The sequence below is a fragment of the Protopterus annectens genome, chromosome 4.part0 (genome assembly GCF_019279795.1).
Source record: "Protopterus annectens isolate FY-2018-M chromosome 4.part0, PAN1.0, whole genome shotgun sequence".
NCBI classification, from domain to species: domain Eukaryota; kingdom Metazoa; phylum Chordata; order Ceratodontiformes; family Protopteridae; genus Protopterus; species Protopterus annectens.
Genome location: NC_056733.1, coordinates 278,253,873 through 278,278,366, shown reverse-complemented (window position 1 = coordinate 278,278,366; position 24,494 = coordinate 278,253,873). Strand labels below are relative to the sequence as shown.

Sequence of the window (24,494 nt, the reverse complement as noted above, 5' to 3'; positions counted from 1 at the left end):
CAATTTAAAGCCCTGATGGCAAGAGTAGCAGAGGTGCATATCTTCTTATACCATCTATCGAAAGGCCTAGAGTTCCTGTCCGAAGGGGTAGGGCTTTTGGGCTATTGTAGCCTTAATGCCTTTAGGTCCCTGGGAAATGGTCTCTGGATCCACAGTAGGATTCTTAAAGATAAACTTGTGGGAGTCAGGTACTCTGTAGTACTTGTCAGGATTCCTGGCCGCTGGAGGCAAGGTATCAGGAGTAAGGCTGGATTCCAAGAAGACATCATCTACAATCTCCAGAACAGGGGGTATAGCTAGAGGCCTGTGCTGAGGCAAGTCTAAAAATTCTCTGAGTCTATTTTTGGACTGTGGGTAGTCCTGGCATTCTCAGCGGAAATGCTCTCTTAAGGTATGCAAGGTTTCACCAAAGGAAAAGTACTCTGGAGGGGAGGCAAAGGAGATGGAATCCTCTGCATCTGAATCCTCATAGGTAGATAAGGGAATGTCCTGGTAATCAGAGGAATCAGAGTAATCAGGCTCACGGTCCGTAAAATCAGAAGGGAAATCAATCCTTTGTCTCATAGCGGAGGAAGGCTGGCTTCCCCTAATTAAAGTTACTAGGCCTTCAACCATTCTACGCATTTGTTTCCGTGGCATGGGAGCTTCAGTATGTGCTTTGGTCATCGGTTTTCTAGGCGAAGTGCAAACTCTGCGCCTGAGAAACTCAGTAGTTTTAGTCAAAAACGAAGATGTCGGCTTAATACGAACATCAGAAGGTTGGAATACACCCTCAGAAGCCAGTGCCTGCACAGCAGCTACGGACCCAACCAAAGTAGAGACATCCACAGGATCCACAGTCGAAGAAGCAACTCGCAAAGGGTCTCAGCAGAGGCCTGCGAATCTGTAGAAGCAGGTATCAAGGGCTGCGAAGGCATCTCACTGAGTACCTGCCTATGCGTCTGTCTCTGTCTTTATCCTTACATTTCTTCAGAAGATCGGTAGTCAGATGGCTTATTGAAGCCATTTCGGAATACGGAGAACAAGAGCAAAAGAATTTAGTGACAAATATAGCCCAATGACTAATAGTTCGGGCATTGAACAAGGCACAAAAGCGACAGTGAGGAACATCATGGTTGGCCTAAACAGATGGGGCAGTAAGAATGAAAATCTCTGTGAAGTATTTGCTTTCCACAGGCCAGACAATTATTAACTTTTTCTGACATCGGTTAGAGCAAGAAAAAAGAATCCCCAATGGGTACTTGTCTTTTAGAAGACTTCAGGTCTGAAACTCGAAAAATGAAAATTTCAGGAGGTGGCCGACCAGCACTTGCAAACTGCTTCTGCTTCGGACACTGCATGGCAAGAAAGACTAATGTAATGGCATTGGCTGCAAATTTTATAACCATGACGTCCTGACATCATGGAAGAAGCGACTGCATCCGACGCAGAAATCCCAAGACTCTGGTATTCAGGCCAACTGAGGGCTACCTGCAGGCAGATAACCCCAGATGTGATGACTGCAACAGTGAAACACGAAGAACATCCAATTTTCTTTGAACAAGGATAGCCTTCCTCCTATCTTTTCTGGAGAGGGTGGGGAGCCAGGTACGGGAAAGGAAGAATTACTGCTTCTCTCTGCCCGGACTCTGTGGCCTAGAAGCCTGCCTGGGGGCTTCTGAGGACCACTGCTTGGGCCTTTTTGATTAATGCTGCCTTTGAGGCCTTTCCCTCCAGGGTTTCCATTGGCCACCTTTTGATAGAGAGGGAAAGGACCAGTGTTTAGTGTGAAAATTTCTACTAAACCTAGGAGGATGAACTTGGAGGAGGTCCTTGACAGTTTGCATACATTTTGCTTTATCTTCCATCTTTTTGAGCACAGCCTCAGCTTTTGGCCCAAAGAGGAAGTCCTTATCCAGGGGTGCATCTAGAAGTTTAGATATGACGTGGTCTCGTATGGTCTGTTCCTTAAGCCAAGCATGCCTTCTAATGACAGAACCAGATACAGCAGCTCGGCCAGAGGCCTCCACAGCATCATAGCTGCAATATGAGTGTCTAGCTACCTGGGAGCTGGAATGACAACGGTCCAACAATTCCTTGGAAATGATCTTGCCGTCCAGGGAGGTTATCTTTTGCTTAATTTTATCTAAAATACTTTGTTGGTATTTTATGATACGAAACTTGCAGTTAAGGGCCTTAATGGATAGGGTAGCAGAAGTGTAGACTTTTTTTTTACCAAACCTATCAAGGCCCTTGCTTTCTTTGTTAGCAGGTAAAGGGTTTTCTGAAGAGCTGGCTATCGCTCCCTTGGGAACTGGAGTGACAACCTCTGGATCAGCAGAGGGGTTTTTGAAGAGGTATTAATGTGAGTCCAGCAACCTGTAAAAACCTGTCTGGTTTTCTAAGAGCTAGAGGTAGAGAATCTGGATTCAGGGAAGTGTCCATAAAAACATCCTCTATCATCTCCAAAACAGGAGGAATAGCCAAGATTTGTGTTCCAGGAGGTCAAAGAACTCCGTAACCCTCTTTTTAGATTGTGGGTAATCCTGTGCCTCTCACTGGAAATGTTCCCTCTTGGCATGGAGTGTTTCCCAAAAAGTGATGTCTTCAGGAGGTGAAGCTGAAGTCAGATACTCTGCAGAATCTGAATTTTCAAAAGAAATAAGGAATGGTCCCTCCTCAAAAACAGACTCCTCCTGGTCAGAATACTCATCTGAATCAGGATGTTCAGGGAAAACTTCAGGGGTAGAAGCCCTCTTCCTTTTCCCTGGGGAAGACTCTAAAGGGGGTTGCCTAAGAGATAAAGTCTTCAGCTAACCTGATCAGGTCTTGCTGATATCCTAGTGTGTGGGATCTGGTAGGCCTAGGCATAGGACCTGAGGTAAAACCTTCTTAAAAGGTAGCTTAGGCCTTGGGCCTACATACATCCGCAATGCTGATGCCAGTCTCTTTGTAAGGAAAAACTGATGTAGACTGACACCTCAAAGAAATGCCACCAGTACAAGATCAATCGTTGGAAGCCGAGGTCTGCTCAGCGACCCCGGACCCAACAGACAAACTGTAAGCCAAGGCCTCTGCAGAAGTTGAGGGACCCAACAGTATGTCAGACTTCGTAAGGGTCTTGACAGAGGCCTGCGGCACCACCTCAGTCACAGAAGGGGTGTCTGAAAGCACCTCTCCTTCCTCAGCAATAACAAGCCTTGGGGGAGTGGTAAGCTGTGAATGGTTGTCATCCAAGGCCCTAACCTTGGGTCTTTTTTTCCTTGTCCTTCCCAAGCTTAGGGAGATCAACCTTGGGACAACCGGTGGACTTCAATGGACGATGTGAGGTACAGGGGAGACTAAGATGCCTAGCTAAGATTTCGGCCCTATGCCTGATAGTCCTAGAATTGAAACAGGTGCAAAATGGCAACTAGGGACATCATGATCCGAGCATAGGCACATGAAACACAACTTATGGAAGTCTCACTGTGGGATTTGTTCACCATATAGGGGCAATTGTTAACCTTATCTGACATGGGTTAAAGCAAAAAAAGTATTTCCTAACGGGGTACTTAGCTTTAGACAACTTCTCTCTGGTGTGGACTGACCAACATGCTGAAAAGTACAGTTGTGTACACTTACCATAAATGTAGATGTTTGAGTGTGTTCACTGTTGCAGTCATTACATTTGGGTAATCTGTTGGCAGGTTGCCCTCAGTCGGCCTGAATATCAAAGTCTTGGGTCCTGCGTCAGTTGCTGTCTCTTCTTCCATGACGTCAGGTCATCAGGGGTATAAAACATGCAGCCGACGCCAATTTATTCAGTTTTTCTTGCCCCGGATGTCAGGTGCCCTCCAAATGGGGAGCAAAAAAAAAAACTATAGATATATATATATATATATATATATATATATAGATATAGATATATATAAATGCAATTGTAACAACATAAACTTTACCTTCATCTAAAAGCAAATACACCACAACGGCTACAGAATATAGTGAAGGAAAGAGAGGTTCTAGAAAAAAGGGGGATGGCGGGTGGGTAACCCGGACTGCAACAGTGAATACACTCGAACATCTACATTTATGGTAAGTGTACACAACTGTATTATGTTCTTCGTGTTTCACTGTTGCAGTCATTACATTTGGGTAGAATCCCAAAGCTATGGATGGGAGGCTGGAATTAAATAGCATTAGGAGCAGCTATAAGGCCCAGCAGAACTGCAGTGGCAAAGCCTGCCCTGGACTTAGCGAAGAGAGGCAAATGATAATGCTTTGTAAAGGTATGAACAGAGCTCCAAGTAGCAGCTTCTAGAATGTCTTTGGTTGGAACTCCTCTGAGAAAGACTGCTGAGGTAGATGCAGCCCTGGTGGAATGTGACCTTATTCCCTTGGGCACCGGTTTACCATGATGCAAGTAGCAGAAACGAATGCAGTGGCTTATCCACTTTGAAACAGTCTGCTTTGATATAGCCTTCCCCTCTGATCCTGCAGCAAATGCCACCAGTAGTTGCTCAAATTTTCTTAGAGATTTGGTCCTGTTTAAGTAGAATCTTAGTTGTCTGTGTACCACCCAAGGAATGCAGAATCCGGTCCCCCTTGTTCTGCGGATTTGGGTAAAATGTTGGCAGGTGAATAGTTTGGTTAAGAGCCACACTGGATACCACCTTAGGCATAAAGGAAGGCTTGGTCCTGAGGGACACCCTGTCCGGGTAAAATGTAATAAAAGGCTCCACAGCCATGAGGGTCTGTAGTTCTGAAACCCTTCTTGCTGAAGTGATTGCCAGAAGGAAAGCTGTTTTCCAAGATAAAATCTTTATATCCGCAGTAGCTGCTGGTTCAAAAGGAGGCAGGGTGAGCTTTTCCAGCACAAAACTGAGGTTCCATGCAGGAGTTGGTGATCTTCTGGGTGGCCTTAAATTTTTGGCCCCTCTCAGATACTATTTTAGCACAGGATGAGAAAAGATGGGAGGCTCTGTGTTGTAATGAGCCAAGATGGCAGAGGCATGGATTTTTATTGAAGAAAAAGATAGGGCCTTGTCAAGCATCTCAGTCAAGTATTGTAAAATCTGAGGAATATTTGGCTTTGCTGTGTCCGTTCCTTGTGCTTGTTCCAAGCACAGAATCTCTTCCATTTATCAGCATAAGATTTTCTAGTACTAGGCCTTCTAGCTTCCAAAATAACATCCATCACAGATTTATTGAGAGGTGTTGCTTGAATAATTACATGATCAGCCATGCTGCCAGATTCAGAGTTTGGAGCTGATTGTGCAGAATTTGACTGCTCTGCTGAGACAATAAATGAGGTATTTGAGGCAAGTACCAAGGAGGGAGTTGAGACATATTCCTTAGAATTAGGTACCAGTGCTGGCGAGGCCAGTCCAGGGCAATTAGGATAATTTTTTGGTTTTGCCAGTCTGACATTTAGTAAGACCTTGGGGAGAAGAGGCAGAAAGGTGTAGACTGCTAGGTTTTTCCAACTGAAGGATAGGGCATCCACTTTCCATGCTTGTCTGTGATAAGTCCTTGTGCAGAATTTGTCTAGTTGATAATTTTGGGGAGAGGCAAATAGATCTATGTCTGGACTTCCCCATTTCTCTGTTATCATGCTGAAGACTTGTGGATCCAGTTTCCACTCGTGAGGGTCCATAAGATTTCTGCTTAGGTCATCTGCCAGAGTATTTTGTTTTCCTGGCAGGAATTGAGCTTAAAGATGTACTTGGTAAGTCAAGGCTGTGTCCCACAATGCCATGGCTAGTCTGCAAAGGGAGAAGGAATGTGTACCCCCCTACTTGTTTATGTACCACATAACCGTGGTGTTGTCTGCCTTTATCAGTAGTTGTCCTGGATGAAGTAAGTCCTTGAAGGCTGTCAGAGCATTCTGAACAGCTAACATCTCTTTTTGGTTGATATGTAGATGCATTTGTTTTGGGCTCCATATGCCCTGAATGCATCTCTTCGCCAGGTGGGCCCCCCAAGCATAGTCTGATGCATCTGTAGTTAGGGTTTGGGTGGCAGGGGGTAGAGTGAAAAACCGTTCCTTGTTCTGGTGACGGGTCTCTGCCCACCAAAGAAACTCCTGTTGTAGGCAGGGAATGAGAGGAATCATTGTTTCCAGACTGTGACAATGTTGACTCCATAAACTTTTTAGATACCATTGTAGTTTCCTCATATGCAGTCTTGCATATGGAATTAGTAGAATGTAGGATGCCATGAACCCCAAAGCCTACAGAATTTGTCTTGCGGATAACTGGGTTTTTGTTGCCATCTGCTTGAAGTACACAGTCAGTTGCCTTTGTTTTTCTGGTGTAAGGTAAGCCATTTGGGCAGTTGTATTCAAGCTTGCACCCAGGAATGTATTTTTTTGAGAGGGTACCAGCTGTGACTTCTTTTTGTTTATTGTTTACCCTAGGCATGTTGGGAGCCTTTTTACAAATGCCAGATTTTGAAGAATGTCCTTGTTTTCTGCTTGAATGAGACAGTCGATCAAGTAAGGATAGATTTGTATGCTTCTTTGTCTGCAAAATGCAATTACTGGTGCCAGGCACTTTGTAAAGACCCTGGGTGCAGTAGATAAGCCAAAGGGCAGTGCAGAGAATTGGTAATGCATAAAACCTTCCTTGAATCGGTGGTATCTGCTACACGATTCACTTATTGGGATATGCAGGTATGCCTCTTTTTAAGTCTAGAGTCACTAACCAAGCGTTCTTGCCCAGCATGGGCAGAAGCTGTTGTAAAGTCAGCATTTTGAATTTTGGGATGTCCAAGAATGTGTTCAGAATCGATAAATCCAGTATTGGACGCCAGCCATTGTCTTTACTGGGTACCAGGAACAGTCTTGAGTAAAAACCTTGTCCTTTTTCCTGGTCTGGTACTGGTTGAATAGCCCCCATATCCATGAGGGATGCAACTTGTTTCTGAGCCTCTGCCCATTAATTTTGTGGCAGATCTGGCCAACCGTTTGGAATTGGCAAGGTATGGAAATAAAATCTGTACCCCTGGGATACTATGTTTAATACCCACTTGTCTTGGGTTATTAATTGCCAATTTTGAGCATGAAGTGCTATCCCCCCCCCCAAGGGGGCTGCCAAAAGATAAGTGCTTGGTGATGGTAGAGGGAAGTCATTGAGACTGCTTACTGTAAGGTTGTGCTTAGTTTCCTCCAGATTTGGAGGTGGAGGCACCCCATTGCTTTGACCTGTAAGAACTATGTGATTGGTATCTAGAGCATTTTGAGCACCTGGATTTGCCTTGTGAGGCTCTGTTGGACACAGGAAAGGACCAGTTTTTAGTAGGCCAGTGTCTACTGAATCTGGGTGGCTGCACTTGTAAGAAATCTTTTGCAGTTTGCATAGATTTAGCTTTGTCTTCCATTTTCTTTAAAACTTCTTCTGTCTTATTACCAAACAGAGTATCATGCTGTAAAGGTGCATCCAACAATTTAGCTTTAACATGATCAGGCAGATTTTGCTCCTTGAGCCAGGCATGACTTCTAATCACAGATCCAGTAACTGCGGCCCTGCAAGAGGCCTCCAAGGAATCAAAACCACAATGCAAAGTATGCTTTCCAACCTGTTCTGCTGCATGCAATAATTCTTGTAATTCTTTATTTTCCACACATTCAGAAATCAACATAATTTTCTGTTTCAATAATCCCATAACATGCTGCTGATATTTAAGCATATGAAACTGGCAGTTTAAGGCCCTAACTGCCAAGGTTGCAGACGTATAAACCTTCTTTCCCCATCTATCCAGCGCCCTGGAATCTCTATCAGAGGAGGTAGGATTCTTGGCTGTAGAGGCCTTTACACCTTTGGGACCCTGTGAGATAGTCTCAGGATCACAGCAGGATTTTTGAATAAAAATTTGTGGGAGTCAGGAACCCTGTAATATCTGTCTGGCTTACTAGGAGCCAGAGGTAGGGAATCAGGAGCCATGCTTGATTCCAAAAACACATCATCAACAATGTCTAATACAGGAGGTATAGCCAAAGGCCTATGCTGAGGAAGAAGAAGGAAATCCCTAAAGCCTCTTTTTTGACTCCGAGAAATCCTGACTCTCCCAATGAAAATGTTCCCTTAAAGTATGCAAGGTTTCTCCAAAAGAATAATCCTCAGGAAGAGATGCAGATGGGATGGATTCTTCTGCATCTGAATCCTCATAGGGTGGTACAGAAAATTCCTGATCAGAAGAGGAATCAGAAGAAATGGAAACCTGATCTGAAGATTCATAATCAGTGTCTTGCCTAGGCCTCTTATCAGGGAGGGGTTGGGAACCCCTGATCAAGGTAATTAAGTCCTCAGCCATTTTGATCATCTGTTTTTTAGGCATAGGGGCCTGAGCACGTGGCTCATGCGTCAGTTTTTTAGACTTAGAAGTTGTTTTTGTTTCTGAAACTGGCATCGGTTTTATATAGAAATATTGAGGCCTGAAAACACCCTCAGAAGCTAGTGCCTGCTCAGCGGCTCCGGACCCATCCGAGGGAGAGACATCCGCGGGTACAATACTCTGAGAATCTTGCGGCATACCGGACTCCGCATGGGTCTCGCTTGAGGCCTGCGACTCAAAAGTAACGGGTATCAGGGGCTGCGAATGCGCCTCACTGAGTACCGGCGAACCGGCGACTGGCTTAGGAGAAGCTTCGTTGCCGGCTTTGGACCTCGACGGTCTGTCTCTGTCCTTTTCTTTGCGTTTTTTGTGAACTCCGGTAGTCGGATTGCTATCCGACGACATTTCAGGGTAATTAAATCTGGATCCAAAATATTATGAAGCAAAGATATACCGACGCTTAATAGTGCGTTGGTTAAATCTAGCACAAAACCGACAGCAAGGCATGTTATGATCTGGGCCTAGACAAGGAATACAGTACAAATGAAAATCCTTATGAGGTATTTGCTTCCCACAAGTAATGCAATTACTAACTTTTACTGACATCGGTAAGGAGCAAGAAAAAGTTTCCCCAATGGGGTACTTAGCTTTAATTGAAGATTTCGGTTCTGAAACTCGAATGCGAAAATTTCAGTCGGCCGACCGGCACTAGCGAACTGCTTCTGCTTCGGGCACCGTGCAAGACTGAATAAAATGGTGTTGGCTGCAAGTTTTATACCCCTGATGACCTGACGTCATGGAAGAGGAGACAGCAACCGACGCAGGACCCAAGACTTTGATATTCAGGCCGACTGAGGGCAACCTGCCAGCAGATTACCCAAATGTAATGACTGCAACAGTGAAACACGAAGAACATCACTGCTTCGGGCTCTGACAGCAAGAAAAAACTGATGTCATAGAGTCAGCTGGCTCCCTTTATACCCAATCGTACTGACATCAGGATATGACATCTGCCAGCCTTAGGAGGAGGGAGATTTTTAATCTGGCACTCAGGCCGACCCAGGGCTTCCACATTAGGAAATAACAACAGTGAATACAGTTGTGTACACTTACCATAAATGTAGATGTTCGAGTGTATTCACTGTTGCAGTCATTACATTTGGGTAATCTGCTGGCAGGTTGCCCTCAGTTGGCCTGAATTCCAAAGTCTTGTGTCCTGCATCGGCTGCTGTCTCCTCTTCCATGACGTCAGGTCGCCAGGGGTATAAAACATGTAGCCGATGCCATTTTCTTTAGTTTTTCTTGCCCCCGATGTCAGGTGCCCGCAAAAAGGTTACAATATTATAAATATTTATATATACATATGCATCAATATAAAGTTTACCTTCAACTACAAGCAAATACACCACATAGGTTGTAGAAGATAGAGAAGGAAAGATAAACTGTAGAATGACAGGGGGATGGCGGGAGGGTAACCTGGACTGCAACAGTGAATACACTCGAACATCTACATTTATGGTAAGTGTACAGAACTGTACTATGTTCTTCGTGTTTCATTGTTGCAGTCATTACATTTGGGTAGAATCCCAAAGCTATGGTTGGGAGGCTGGAGCTAAACAGCATTAGGTGAGGCTATAAGGCCCTGCAGCACTGCAGTGGTAAAACCTGCCCTGGACTTAAGAGTAGAGAGGCAAATGGTAATGCTTTGTAAAGGTGTGAACAGAACTCCAAGTAGCAGCCTCTAGAATGTCCTTGGTTGGTACTCCTCTGAGAAAGGCTGCTGAAGTAGCTGCAGCCCTGGTGGAGTGAGACCTAATGCCCTTGGGCACAGGTTTGCCATGGTGAAAGTGGCAGAAACGGATGCATTGACTTATCCACTTTGAAATTGTCTGCTTTGAAATAGCCTTTCCTTCTGAACCTGCAGCATATGACACTAATAATTGCTAATTTTTTCTTAGAGCTTTAGTCCTGCTCAAGTAGAATCTTAGCTGTATGTGTACGTCCAAGGAATGCAGAATTCTCACCCCTTTGTTCTGCGGATTTTTATAAAAAGTTGGCAGATGAATTGTTTGGTTAAGAGCCACACTGGAAACCACCTTAGGCATAAAAGTAGGATTTGTCCTCAGAGACACACTGTATGGGTAAAATATGATAAAAAGCTCTACAGCCATGAGGGCCGGTAGCTCTGAAACGCTTCTTGCTGAAGTAATTGCTAGCAGCAGAGCTGTCTTCCATGATAAGAACTTTATATCAGCGGTAGCAGCTGGTTCAAATGGAGGCAGGGTGAGCTTTTCCAATACATAATTCAGGTCCCATGTAGGTAAGGGTGATCTTCTAGGAGGCCTTAAATTTTTGGCTCCTCTAAGATACTGTTTTAGTAAAGGATGAGAAAAGATTGGTGGGTCTGTACTGTAATGAGCCGAAATGGCTGAAGCATGGATTTTGATTGATGAGAAAGATAGGTCTTTGTCAAGCATCTCAGTTAAGTATTGTAATATCTGAGGAATATGTGGTTCTGCTGTATCAGTTCCTTGTGCTTCATTCCAAGCACAGAATCTCTTCTATTTGTCAGCATAAGATTTTCCAGTACTAGGCCTTCTGGCTTCCAGAATAACATCCATCACAGCTTTACTGAGAGGCGTCGTTTGTATGACTACAGGATTAGCCATGCTGCCAGGTTCAGAGTCTGTAGTTGATTGTGCAGGATCTGTTTGTTTTGCTGGGACAGTAGTTGTGGTTTTTGAGGCAAGGTCCAGGCTGGGTATTGGGACAAGTTCCTTAGGATTGGGTACCAGTATTGGCGTGGCCAGTCCGGGGCAATTAATATCATCTTTGGCTTCTCTTGTCTGATTTTTAGGAGGACCTTGGGTAGAAGAGGCAGAGGAGGAAAGGCGTAAACGGATAGGTTTTTCCAACTGAAGGATAGGGTGTCCACTTTCCATGCTTGTCTGTGATAAGTCCTTGTGCAGAATCCTTTCAGTTGATAATTTTGAGGAGAGGCAAATAGATCTATGTCTGGGCTCCCCCATTTCTCTGTTATCATGCTGAGGACTTGTGGATTTAATTTCCACTCGTGAGGATCCATAAGGTTTCTGCTTAAATCGTCTTCCAGAGTGTTTTGTTTTCCTGGCAGGAATTGAGCTTGAAGATGTATTTGGTATGTCAAAGCTGTGACCCACAGTGCCATGGCTAATCTGCAAAGGGGGTATGAGTGAGTGCCCCCTTGTTTGTTTATATACCACTTGACTGTGGTGTTGTCCGTCTTTATCAGTAGTTGTCTTGGATGAAGTAAGTCCTTGAAGGCTGTTAGGGCATTTTGAACAGCTAGTATCTCTTTCTGGTTGATATGTAGATGCATTTGATTTGGTGCCCATATGCCCTGAATGCATCGTCCTGCCATGTGGGCCCCCCAAGCATAATCTGGTGCGTCTGTTAAGGTTTGGTTGGCAGGGGGTAGAGTGAAAGGCCGTCCCATGTTTTGGTGACCGGCCTTTGCCCACCATAGAAACTCCTGTTGCAGGCAGGGAATGACAGGAATCATTGTTTCCAGACTGTGTGAATGTTGCCTCCATAAACATTTTAGGTACCATTGAAGTTTCCTCATATGCAGTCTTGCATACAGAATTAGTAGGATGCAGGATGCCATGAAGCCCAGAGCCTGCAGAATTTGTCTTGCAGAAGACTGGGTTTTGGTTGCCATCAGTTTGAAGTAAGTAGTCAGTTGCCTTTGTTTGTCAGGCGTGAAGTTTTGGTTGCCATCAGTTTGAAGTAAGTAGTCAGTTGCCTTTGTTTGTCTGGCATGAAGTAAGCCATCTGGGCAGTTGTATTCAAGCTTGCACCCAGGAATGTTACCTTTTGAGAGGGTACCAGTTGTGATTTCTTTTCATTTATTGTGTACCCTAGGCATGTTAGAAGTCTTTTCACAAACGCTAGGTGTCGTAGAAGAGTGTCCTTGTTCTCTGCTTGAATGAGACAGTCGTCCAAGTAAGGATATATTTCAATACTTCTTTGTCTGCAAAATGCAATTACTGGTGCCAGGCACTTTGTAAAGACCCTGGGCGCAGTAGATAAGCCAAAGGGCAGTGCAGAGAATTGGTAATGCATTAAGCCAGCCCAGAATCTGAGGTATCTTCTGCACGACTGTCTTATTGGGACATGCAGGTATGCCTCTTTTAGGTCTAAAGTTACCAGCCAAGCATTCTTGCCCAGCATGGGCAGAAGCTGTTGCAAAGTGAGCATTTTGAATTTTGGAATGTCCAGGTATGTGTTCAGAAACGATAAATCCAGTATTGGCCGCCAGGCCTTGTCCTTTTTGGGTACCAAGAACAGTCTTGAGTAAAAACCTTGTCCTTTTTCCTGTTCTGGTAGTGTCTGAATGGCCCCCATATCCATGAGGGATGTAACCTGTTTCTGTGCCTCTGTCCATTGTTTTTTTGGCAGATCTGGCCAACCATTTGTCACTGGCAGAGTGTGGAAATGGAATCTGTATCCTTGTGATACGATGTTAATAACCCAGGACAAGTGGGTACTAAACTGCCAATTTTGAGCAAAAAGTGCTAATTTTCCCCCTATGGGTGCTGCCAATAGATAAGTGCTTGGTGCAGGCAGAGGGAAGTCATTGAGATTGATTTCTGTAGGTTTGCACTTTATCTCCTCCAGATTTGGAGGTGGATGTGCCCCATTGCTTTGACCTGTATGAGTCTTGAGCCTAGTACCTGGAACCCTTAGGGTGTCTGGATTTGCCCCTTTGAGCTCTGTCTGACACAGGAAACTACCAATTTTTTGTAGGCCAGTGTCTACTGAATCTAGGTGGCTGCACTTGTAAGAAATATTTAACAGTTTGCATGGACTTAGCTTTAGCTTCCATTTTCTTTAAAACCTCTTCTGCCTTAATACCAAACAGAGAATCATGCTGTAAAGGTGCACCTAGCAATTTAGCTTTAACATGATCAGGCAAATGTTGTTCCTTTAACCAGGCATGTCTCCTAATCACAGATCCAGTAACTGCGGCCCTGCAGGAGGCCTCTAAAGAATCAAAACCACATTGCAAAGTATGCTTTCCAACCTGTTCAGCTGCATGCAATAATTCCAGCAATTCCTTATTTTCTGCACATTCTGAAATCAACATCATTTTCGGTTTCAGCAATCCCATAACATGTTGTTGGTACTTAAGCATATGAAATTGACAGTTTAAGGCCCTGATTGCCAAGGTTGCAGATGTATAAACCTTTTTTCCCCATCTGTCCAGTGCCCTTGAATCTCTGTCGGAGGGGGTAGGATTTTTTGCTGCTGAGGCCTTAACTCCCTTTGGACTCTGTGAAATAGTTTCCGGATCAGCAGCAGGGTTTCTAAATAAAAATTTATGAGAGTCAGGGACCCTGTAATATCTGTCAGGCTTACTGGGAGCCGGAGGTAAGGAATCAGGGGTCAGGCTTGACTCCGAAAACACATCATCCACAATGTCTAAAACAGGGGAAATGGCTAAAGGTTTGTGCTGAGGGAGAAGAAGGAAATCCCTGAGCCTCTTTTTTGATTCTGAGAAGTCTTGACTCTCCCAGTGAAAATGCTCCCTCAAAGTATGCAAGGTTTCTCCAAATGAATAATCTTCAGGAGGAGATGCAGATGGAATGGACTCCTCAGCATCAGAATCCTCATAGGGAGGTAAAGATAATTCCTTATCAGAAGAGGAATCAGAAGAAATAGAAACCTGATCTGAAGAATGACAGTCAGTGTCTTGCCTCTTATCTGGAGGGGGATGGGTACCTCTGATCAAGGTAATAAGGTCTTCAGCCATTTTGATCATCTGTTTTTTAGGCATAGAGGCGAAATGTTTCTGCTTCGGGCACCGCGTGGCAAAAAAGACTAAAGAAAATGGCGTCGGCTGCATGTTTTATACCCTTGACGACCTGATGTCATGGAAGAGGAGACAGCAACCGACACAGGACCCAAGACTTTGGAATTCAGGCCGACTGAGGGCAACCTGCCAGCAGATTACCCAAATGTAATGACTGCAACAGTGAAACACGAAGAACATCATGAACAACATCAAAACGAAATTAGTAAGAAAAGAATATCCTAGCAGCAAGAAACCTGGAAGAAAGAGAAAAAAAAGCCATAATGTTCTTACCCCGGTATAGGAAGAAGAATAGATGGTGGGAAGAAGCTGGGAGAAAGAGACAGAGAAAGAAAACAAACTACAGGAAAGAAAACAGGAAAAGTTGCACACAAAAGGTTGAAAGGATGACAACTAAAATCAGGAACTATGATAATGGTAGACAAGAAACAGATCAAGGAAAAATTATGAATGCAGTGATAACTATTACAGTACACTATATGAACAAGATGTAGAGAAGGTGAGAGCAAACACAGAAAATGGTAACATATTTGATACAATTACAACAGTAGTAGAAATGTGGTATTAACATCAAAAACAAAGAAAACTGAAATTAAAGAAGCAACGAAAAACAGAATACAGGGGAAAACCTGGTGGTGATCGAATTTCAATACTCGTGTGGAAAAAAAGAGCAGGAGATGATAAAAATCTGGCTAGTAGTCAATACAATATTCTTCTATGAGGGGATGTGCCCTTGACTTAAACAGAAAAATTGGCTTTCCACATGCTTGTACATCCAAGGAGGCATGAGCTACTAAACATAAAAAAACCCATCAAAAACTTGGCATGCTCTACCGACATAATCGGTTCCTCACCTCAACTACAAAACATACTCTTTCTACCACATTTCTCCTTCCCTCCCTTCTCTATGGTGCCCCTCTTCTAACAAACCTACAATCATCTCTCAAAACCAAACTGTCCTCTTGCTACAATAAAATAGCCAGATTTGCCACCAGCAACAAATCATCAACCCATCACTGTGTACCTCTTCACAAACTCAACTGGCTAGAACTTCCCAACTACCTTTCCTACACTCAGCTTACCTATGTTCATAAACTCATATTCCAACCATACCTCTGTCCCTCCCTCTCAACGACCTTTAAAATGCACCACACCCAAAGACTTCTAAGATCAAACAATCAAAACCTTATTGAGGTTTACAGACCCCTCCGCACCCCAGGACAAAACCTCCTGTCCTTCTCACTAGCACGCTTATGGAACTCCCTACCCCCCTCCATTCGTACAACCACTAGCCTCCCATACTTTAAAAACTACTTCATTCACATCTAACGTCAGCATGGCAATGCTCCTGCTCCCATCCCCCATAACCTACTCTCCACTCTTCTTCTCTTCCCCTTCTTAAATCCCAGATAGTGAATTCAAGCTTGCTTGTAGTATATAATTCCTTACTTATACCTAGCAATCTCTTAGCCTACTGCATCTAACTACCTATCCCTATAATTCCTTACTTATACCTAGCAATCTCTTAGCCTACTGCATCTAACTACCTATCCCACTAAAAAAAAAAAAAAAAAAAAAATTTCTACTTTAAATACTATTGCATTTATTACTTTTGATTAAAATATATTTGACCTGTTTATAACCTGAAATTGTATAATGTTACTCTCTGTAATCTTCATGTAATCTATGTGTGGAACTTAATCTTTGTATAATCTGTATGTGGAGCTTTTCTCCCCAGGACTCCATTGAAAACGGGTTCTTTGGGCCCAATGGACTATCCTGGTTAAACAACTGCAAATAAATAAATAAAATAAATGAGAGAGTGCCAGTATACAAGTAGCCATATGGGCACTACAATTCAGAACTTTCTTGTGTATTAGGAAAAGGAGTCTAGAGCCCAAAACCTACCAAGTTAAGTGTTAGAAAAAAGAGGGAGAACAAGGATAAGGGGAACCCCACCCTGGCAGATACATAAGGTAAATGAATAGGTCCTAATTAATTAATTAAAAAAAAACATAAGAAGGTCAAGAATGGGGGCAGGATGAAGTGAGGGTGTTAACTGGAACAGTGATCTATTCAAATATCTACTGTTATAGTAAGTTTACCTATACAACTGCACTCTATTCATCATTAGTTCACTGTTGCAGTAGTCTAAGCTATATAGTATGACTACCATAGCTTAGGCAGTCAGGGAGGAGAAAAAAGGATCAAAGTCCTGGAGTCCTTGCTCCTAACAAACCCTGCTCTTGATCTGGAGAAGGAATCAATTTTGTAATGCTTAATGAAAGTGGGTACAGGTGACCAAGTTGCCATTTCTAGAATACTTTAAAGTCCACCTCTTTTCAAACAGCTCTAGAAGCAGCTACAGCCGTGATAGAACAGGTTTTTATCTTGAAGGGAATGGTCTTTTCCAGGATGAGAATAACAAAAATGGACATAATGGGATAACCATCTGGAAAAAGTCTGACTTGGCACTGCGTGTCCCCTTATCTTACCTTCACATGAAATGAACAGCTGATTGGAATTTGTAAAGTGCACTGTCCTAACAATGTGGGTGGTACAGTGGTGCAGTGGTTAACACTGTCACCTCACAGCAACAGGTTCGCTGGTTCGATTCTTAGTTGGAGTGCCTTCTGTGTGGAATCTGCATGTACTCCCTACATTTGCATGGGTTTCTTCTGGATGCTCCGGTTTCCTCCAACATTTCCAAAGACATGCGTCTGGAGCGTTTCTCCCAGGGCCTCCGCTGAAAATAGGCTCTGTCCTAGTTGACTTTCCCAGACAACAAATGACAGATAGACAGACAAATAAATAGACAGACAGACATTCAGACATATAAATAAATTTACTATCTCACTTGTCTTTGAACATCCAAAGTATGCAGGATTGTCTCTTCTCTATTTTTAGTTCAGGAAAGAACACAGGGAGATAAACAAGAGTGATTGAGACCAAATACTAACAACACTTGGCACAGAGGAAGGGTTTGTTTTTAAGGATACCCTATCCTTAGAAAAGGTATGGTAAAGATGAATTACCATTAAGAGCTTTCAACTCAGGCACTCTCCTAGTCAAAGTCAGAGCAGTAAGTAATGTTGTTTTCCATGTCTTGAACTTTAAATCAGTGAGATAAGTTACTTCAAAGGGGAAAGCATCATTTTATCTAGTACTAAGTTTACATTCCAATGAGGAGTCATCTATTTTCTAGGTGGATGAATGTACAGTACCCCTTTCAAAACCTACTTTACTTGAAATAAAAAAGAAATAGGCAATACAAAGGTAGATATGCAGAAACAGCTGAAAGATGAATCTTAACAGATGAAGCAATTCATAAAGATATACAAGAACAAAGAGCTTCTTTCTTTAAGTCTTGATTCACCAGGAAACCTATTCCACTTAGCCAAATAAGATTTTCAGCTACCAGTTTTCTTTATTACCTGCTGCATGTCTTCTAAAAACAGGTGCCTGACAGGAATTACAATTTCCATCATCCAGTCTGCCTAACAAAAATAGACCCCATGTCCTGTATGAGGAAGTCCATCCTATGGGGAAGGCTGTGGTAATTGCCATTGGCCATTTTTAAGAGAAGGGAGGATCACTTTTGTATGGACCAAAAGGACTTACCTTTGGTGTGTCCTTTAGGATCTTTAAAAGAACTCATTCTCATCCATAGGAAAGAGAAGGCATCTGTCATTGAAACCTGTTTCCAAGGAGTCGTGGAATGTCCTGGAACAGAAGTTTTTCAACTGTCTGTTGTGAATATAGGCAAACAGATCTGCGTAATGTGCTCCCCACAGGTGGATAATCTTCTGTAAGACCCGTGTGTGTAACTTCAGTTTGAGTGTCTGCCATGGTCCTGCTTAGAGTGTTTGTCATTAATTTCTGATCTGACAAAATGTAGGTAGCCTGAACGAATAAGTTTGTGCCGATATGCCAAAACCCAAGCCACCATGGCTTGTCTGCAGAGGGTATACAACCTAGTTTCGCCTTGTTTATGTACCACAGTGGTGTTGCCTGTAATTACCATAAGAGGTATCAGACCCCCTCAGATGATTTTAAGATTCTCGTAGCATTTACTAATGCCAAAATTTATTTGATGTTTACATGCTTTAATTTGTACTGATGATCCCAAAGACACTGTACTTCAAATCCCATGGATAGAAATCCCTAGGCAAAGTCTACAGTATCAGTAGTTACAGACTGGGAAGGGGCTGACGGGAAAATTGGAAAACCCAGATTCAGTCAGCTGGTCTATCCACCAGTGAAGTTCCTTTAGGACAAATTTCATTAGAGGGATTTGGAAAGACAGAAGGTGCAGTTGCTGGGTCCAGACTCAATTGAGAAACCACTGAACTTTCTTCATATGTAATCTAGCTACAGGGATCATGGAATTATAGAAGCAACACATAATAATATCTAAATAAATTACCTTGGTCTTGTCAGAGTTTGGAGAGAAAAATGAAAAAAAGTACAGTTGTGTACACTTACCATAAATGTAGATGTTCGAGTGTATTCACTGCTGCAGTCATTACATTTGGGTAATCTGCTGACAGGTTGCCCTCAGTCGGCCTGATTAACAAAGTCTTGGGTCCTGCGTTAGTTGCTGTCCCTTCTTCCATGACGTCAGGTCATCATGGGTATAAAACATGCAGCCGGCGTCATTACCTCAGTTTTTCTTGCCCCAGATGTCAGGTGCCCCCCGAATGGGGAGCAAAATAAAATTTAAAATACAAAAATATACCTCCAACCAAATACACCAAAACGGCTTTTAAGCTTAGTAACAGAAAGTAAAGGTATAGTCAGAGAAAAACAGGGGGCTGGAGGGAGGGTAACTAGGACTTCAACAGTGAATACACTTGAACATCTACATTTATGGTAAGTGTACACAACTGTACTATGTTCTTCGTGTTTCACTGTTGCAGTAATTACATTTGGGTAGATTCCCAAAGCTATGGTTGGGAGGATGGATTTATACAGCATTAGGACCATCTATAAGGCCCTACAAGACAGCAGTGGCAAAGCCAGCTCTGGATTTAGAGAAAATTGGTAAATGAAAATGCTTGGTGAAAGTATGAACTGAACTCCAGGTAGCAGCTTCTAGAATATCCCTGGTACGAACACCTCTGAGAGAAGCTGCAGAAGTAGATGCAGCCATGGTGGAATGAGATCTGATCCCCTGGGGGATAGGTTTTCCATGGTACTTATAGCAGAAATGAATGCAATGGCTTATCCATTTAGAAATGGTTTGTTTTGAAATAGCCTTTCCCTCTGCCCCTGCAGCAAATGCTACCAGCAGTTGTTCAGATTTTCTTCGAGTTTTATTCCTGTCCAAGTAGAATCTAAGTTGTTTGTGAACATCCATTGAATGCAGAATACATTCCACTTTGTTCTGTGGATTGGGAAAGAAAGTTGGCAAATGAATGCACTGATTAAGAGCCACAGTGGATACCACCTTGGGCATGAAGGACGGATTGGTCCTGAGGGACACCCTGTCCGCATGAAAGATGATGAAAGGCTCCACTGCCATAAGGGCCTGTTACTCAGATATCCTTCTAGCTGAAATGATTACTAGAAGGAAGGCTGTTTTCCAAGAAAGAAATTTTAAGTCTGCAGTAGCAGCTGGCTCGAAAGGAGGTAGAGTGAGTTTCTTCAACACAAAGTTAAGGTCCCAGGCAGGGGTTGGAGCTCTCCTGGGTGGTCTCAAGTTTTTGGCCCCTCTGAGGTACTGCCTGAGCAGAGGATGAGAGAAGAGGGGAGGTTCTGTGTTATAATGAGCTGAAATGGCTGAGGTGTGGATTTTAATGGAGGAAAAAGACAGGCCCTTGTGAAGCATCTCAGTTAAGTATTGTAAAATCTAAGGTAAAATGGGTGCTGCTGTACTCATTCCTTGAGACTGATTCCAAGCACGGAATCTTTTCCATTTGTCAGCATAAGATTTTCTAGTACTAGACCTTCTCGCCCCCAAGATGACATCCATCACAGGTTTGCAGAGGGATGCTAAGGGTGAATTTAAGTGAATAGCCAAGCTGCAAGGTTCAATGTTGGGAGCTGAGGGTGCAGAATCTGATTCTCCTGCTGAGACAGGAAGGAAGGTGTCTGAGGCAGGTGCCATGGAGATATTTGTGACACACTGTGCAGGAGCGAGTACCAATGTTGGCGTGGCCAGTCTGGAGCAATCAAAATCATTCTTGGTTTGTCCTGTTTGACTTTTAACAGAACTTTGCAGAGTAGAGGCAGAGGGGGAAAGGCGTAGACTGATAGGTTTTTCCAGCTGAAGGACAGAGCATCCACTTTCCAGGCTTTTTTTGTGGGGAGTCCTTGTGCAAAATTTGTCCAACTGGTAGTTCCAGAGGGAGGCAAACAAATCTGTCTGGGCTCCCCCATTTGCTTGTCAACATGGTGAAAATCTGTGGTTCCAGTCTCCACTCGTGTGGGTCCATGAGATGTCTGCTTAGTCCGTCTGCCAGTGTATTTAATTTTCCTGGCAGGAACTGAGCTTGTAGGTGCACTTGGTAGCTCAAGGCCGTGTTCCACAATGTCATGGCTAGTCTGCAGAGGGGGTAGGAATGTGTACCCCCCTGCTTGCTTATGTACCACATAACCGTAGTGTTGGCTGTCTTTACCATTAGTTGTCCTGGAATAATGTAGTCCTTGAAGGCTGTCAGAGCATTCTGTACAGCTAACATTTCCTTTTGACTGATATGTAGGTGCATTTGATTTGGGTTCCATTTGCCCTGAATGCACTTCCCTGCCGGGTGAGCCCCCCCACATGCATAGTCTGATGCATCTGTAGTAAGGGTTTGTTGGCAGGGGGTAGCGTGAATGGCAGTCCCTTGTTTTGGTGGCAGGCCTCTGCCCACCATAGGAACTCCCAAGCGTAGGCAAGGTATGACAGGAATCATTGTTTCCAGGCTGTGACAATGTTGACTCCATAGACTTTTTAAGTACTACTGAAGTTTCCTCATATGCAGTCTTGCATATGGAATTAGAAGAATGCAGGAGGCCATGAACCCCCCAAGGCTTGCAGTATTTGTCTTGCAGATAGCAAGGTTTTTGTGGCCACTTGTTCGAAGTAAGTTACCAAATGAATTTGCTTTTCTGGCATGAGGAAAGCCATCTGGGCAGTTGTATTGCACCCAGGAATGTAATCTGTTGAGATGGTACCAGTGGTGATTTCTTTTCATTTATGGTATACCCTAGACAAGTTAGAACCTTTTTACAAACGTCAGATGATTTAGAAGTATGGCCTGGTTTTCTGCATGAATTAGACAATCGTCCAGGTATGGATATATTTGAATATTTATTTGCCTGCAAAATGCAATTACTGGAGCCAGGCACTTTGTGAATACCCTGGGCGCAGTAGACAAGCCAAAGGGCAGTGCAGAGAACTGATAATGCAAGTAGCCTGCTCTGAAGCGTAGGTATCTTCTGGAAGATTCCCTGATTGGGACATGCAGGTAAGCTTCTTTTAAATCTAGAGTTGCCAACCAGGCATCTTTGCCTAGCATAGGAAGTAACTGGTGAAGAGTCAGCATCTTGAATTATGAAATGTCCAGAAAGGTGTTTAGAGTAGACAGGTCCAGAATTGGACTCCATGACTTGTTTTTTCTGGGTACCAGGAAAAGCCTGGAATAGAAACCTTGTCCCTTTTCCTCTTCTGGTACCGGTTGAATAGCCCCCATGTTTAAGAGGGAAAGTACTTGTTTCTGAGCCTCTGCCCACTGATTTGGGGGCAGGTCTGGGCACCCATTTGGTGTTGGCAATGTGTGGAAATGAAATCTGTATCCCTGGGACACTATATTTAAAACCCATTTGTCCTGGGATACGAGTTCCCAGTTTTTTGCATGAAAAGCAATCTTTCCCCCTAAGGGGCGGCTAAAAGGAAAGTGCTTGGTAATTTTAAAGGAAAGTCACTGAGACTGTTTACCATGGGGGGGTGTCTTGTTATTTCCAAATTTGGAAGTGAAGGCCCCCCATTGCTTAGGTCTGAGAGTCCCCTGGGACTGAAACCTGGTGCTTTTGGTGTTTCTGGATTTGGCTTGAGAGGATCTGGAAGGAGCTGGAAATGACCAATTCTTGGTAGGCTAGTGCCTACTAAATCTTGGGAGGTTGTACTTGGAAGAAATCTTTTACAGTTTGCATAGATTTAGCTTTATCTTCCACATTTTTTAAAACTTCTTCAGCCTTATTGCCAAACAGGCGGTCCTGATTTAAAGGAGCATCCCAACAATTTTGCTTTAACATGATCATGCAAAAATTACTCCTTAAACCAAGCATGCCTTCTAAGTACAGACCCAGTAACAGCTGCCCTGCAAGAGGCCTCTAAAGAATCAAAACCACATTGATTTAGAAGTATGGCCTGGTTTTCTGCATAAATTAGACAATCGTCCAGGTATGGATATATTTGAATCTTTGCCTGCAAAATGCAATTACTGGAGCCAGGCACTTTGTGAATACCCTGGGCACAGGGTTTTCCAACTTGTTCAGCAGAACGCAATACATCCTGTAAATCTTTATTTTCCACACAGTCAGAAATCAACATAATTTTCTGTTTAAGCAGTCCAATAATATGCTGTTGATATTTTAACATATGAAATTGGCAGTTTAAAGCCCTGATAGCCAAGGTTGCAAAAGTATAAACCTTTTTACCCCGTCTATCCAGCGCCCTGGAGTCTCTATCAGAAGGGGTAGGATTTTTAGCAGTAGAAGCCTTAATGCCCTTAGGCCATTGAGAAATGGTTTCAGGATCTGCAACAGGATTTTTGAAAAGGAACTTGTGGGACTCAGGAACCCTGTAGTATCTGTCAAGTTTACAAGGAGCTGGAGGCAGGGAATCAGGGGCCATACTGGATTCCGAAAACACATCATCAACAATGTCTAGTACAGGAGGTATAGCCAAAGGCCTATGCTGAGGTAAAAGAAGAAAATCCCTAAGCCACTTTTCTGAATCAGAGAATTCCTGACTTTCCCAGTGGAAATGCTCCCTTAAGGTATGTAAACTTTCACCAAAAGAGAAATCCTCAGGGGAGGGAGCAGAGGAAATGGAGTCCTCTGCATCAAAAACCTCGTAAGTAGGTATGGACAAATCCAGGTCATTAGAAGAGTCAGAAGAAACAGAATCCTGATCAGAAGATTCATAGTCAAGGTCAGGCCTAGGCCTCTTTGAAGGGGGGGGTGGGTAGACTACCCCTGATTAGAGTAATTAGATCTTCAGCCATTTTGATCATTTGTTTTTTAGGCACAGGGGCTTGAACATGTGGCAAGGGCGTCATTTTTTTCAACAGAGATCGAGATTTAGGCCTTAGTAATGAAGGTGGAGTTGGTTTGATATGCAAGTCTGTAGGCCTGAATACACCCTCAGAAGCCGATGCCTGCACAGCAGTTCCGGACCCATCCAAGGTAGAGACATTTGCGGGTTCCATACTTGAAGTATCTTGCGGCATACCGGACTCCAAATGGGTCTCAGTAGAGGCCTGCGAGTCAGAAGTAGCGGGTATCAGGAGCTGCGAAAGCGCCTTAATGAGTACCGGCGAACTGGCGACTGGCTTAGGAGAAGTGTCGTCGGCAGTTTTGGCCCTCAATGGCCTGTCTCTGACTTTATCTTTGCGGTTTTTCGAAATTCCGGTAGTCAGATGGCTAAACGATGTCATTTCTGGATAATTAAACCGAGAACCGAAATATTTAGAGGCAAAAATGTAGTGACGACGGATAGTGCGCTGATTAAATAAAGCACAAAACTGTCAGCAAGGTATGTCGTGGTCAGGGCCAAGGCAAGGAATACAGTACGAATGAAAATCTTTATGAGGTATTTGCTTTCCACAAGTAATGCAATTATTAATGTTTACTGACATCGGTAAGGAGCAAGAAAATGTTTTCCCAATGGGGTACTTAGCTTTAAGTTGAAGACTTCGGTTCTGAAACTCGAAAATGAAAATTTCAGGAGTCGGCCGACTGGCACTTGCGAACTGCTTCTGCTTTGGGCACCGCACGGCAAGAAAGACTGGGGTAATGACATCGGCTGCATGTTTCATACCCCTGACAACCTGATGTCATGGAAGAAGGGACAGCAACCGACGCAGGACCAAAGACTTTGTTAATCAGGCCGACTAAGGGCAACCTGCAAGCAGATTACCCAAATGTAATGACTGCAACAGCGAAACACGAAGAACATCTGCTCTTTGTATAATGTTACTTTTTCCCAAGGCAGGAATGCCATCATTTGTGAAGTGCCTAGAGAAGTTGTTCTGTGAGAATGATTGAGAGATGATTTATCTAGACTGAACTGAAAAAATATGTTGCAAAACTGATTTCTGACAAGAGTTTAGACTCCTGATATTTTTGAAAAGGGTTG

At 43.5% G+C, this 24,494-nt stretch overlaps 1 protein-coding gene across 4 annotated transcripts in view; it reads right to left on the bottom strand.

The window, feature by feature from the left end:
• Positions 1-24,494, bottom strand: part of MED13L (mediator complex subunit 13L) — a 3,068,540-nt gene that overhangs the window by 1,807,254 nt on the left and 1,236,792 nt on the right. The gene's annotated exons all lie outside the window — the stretch shown is intronic.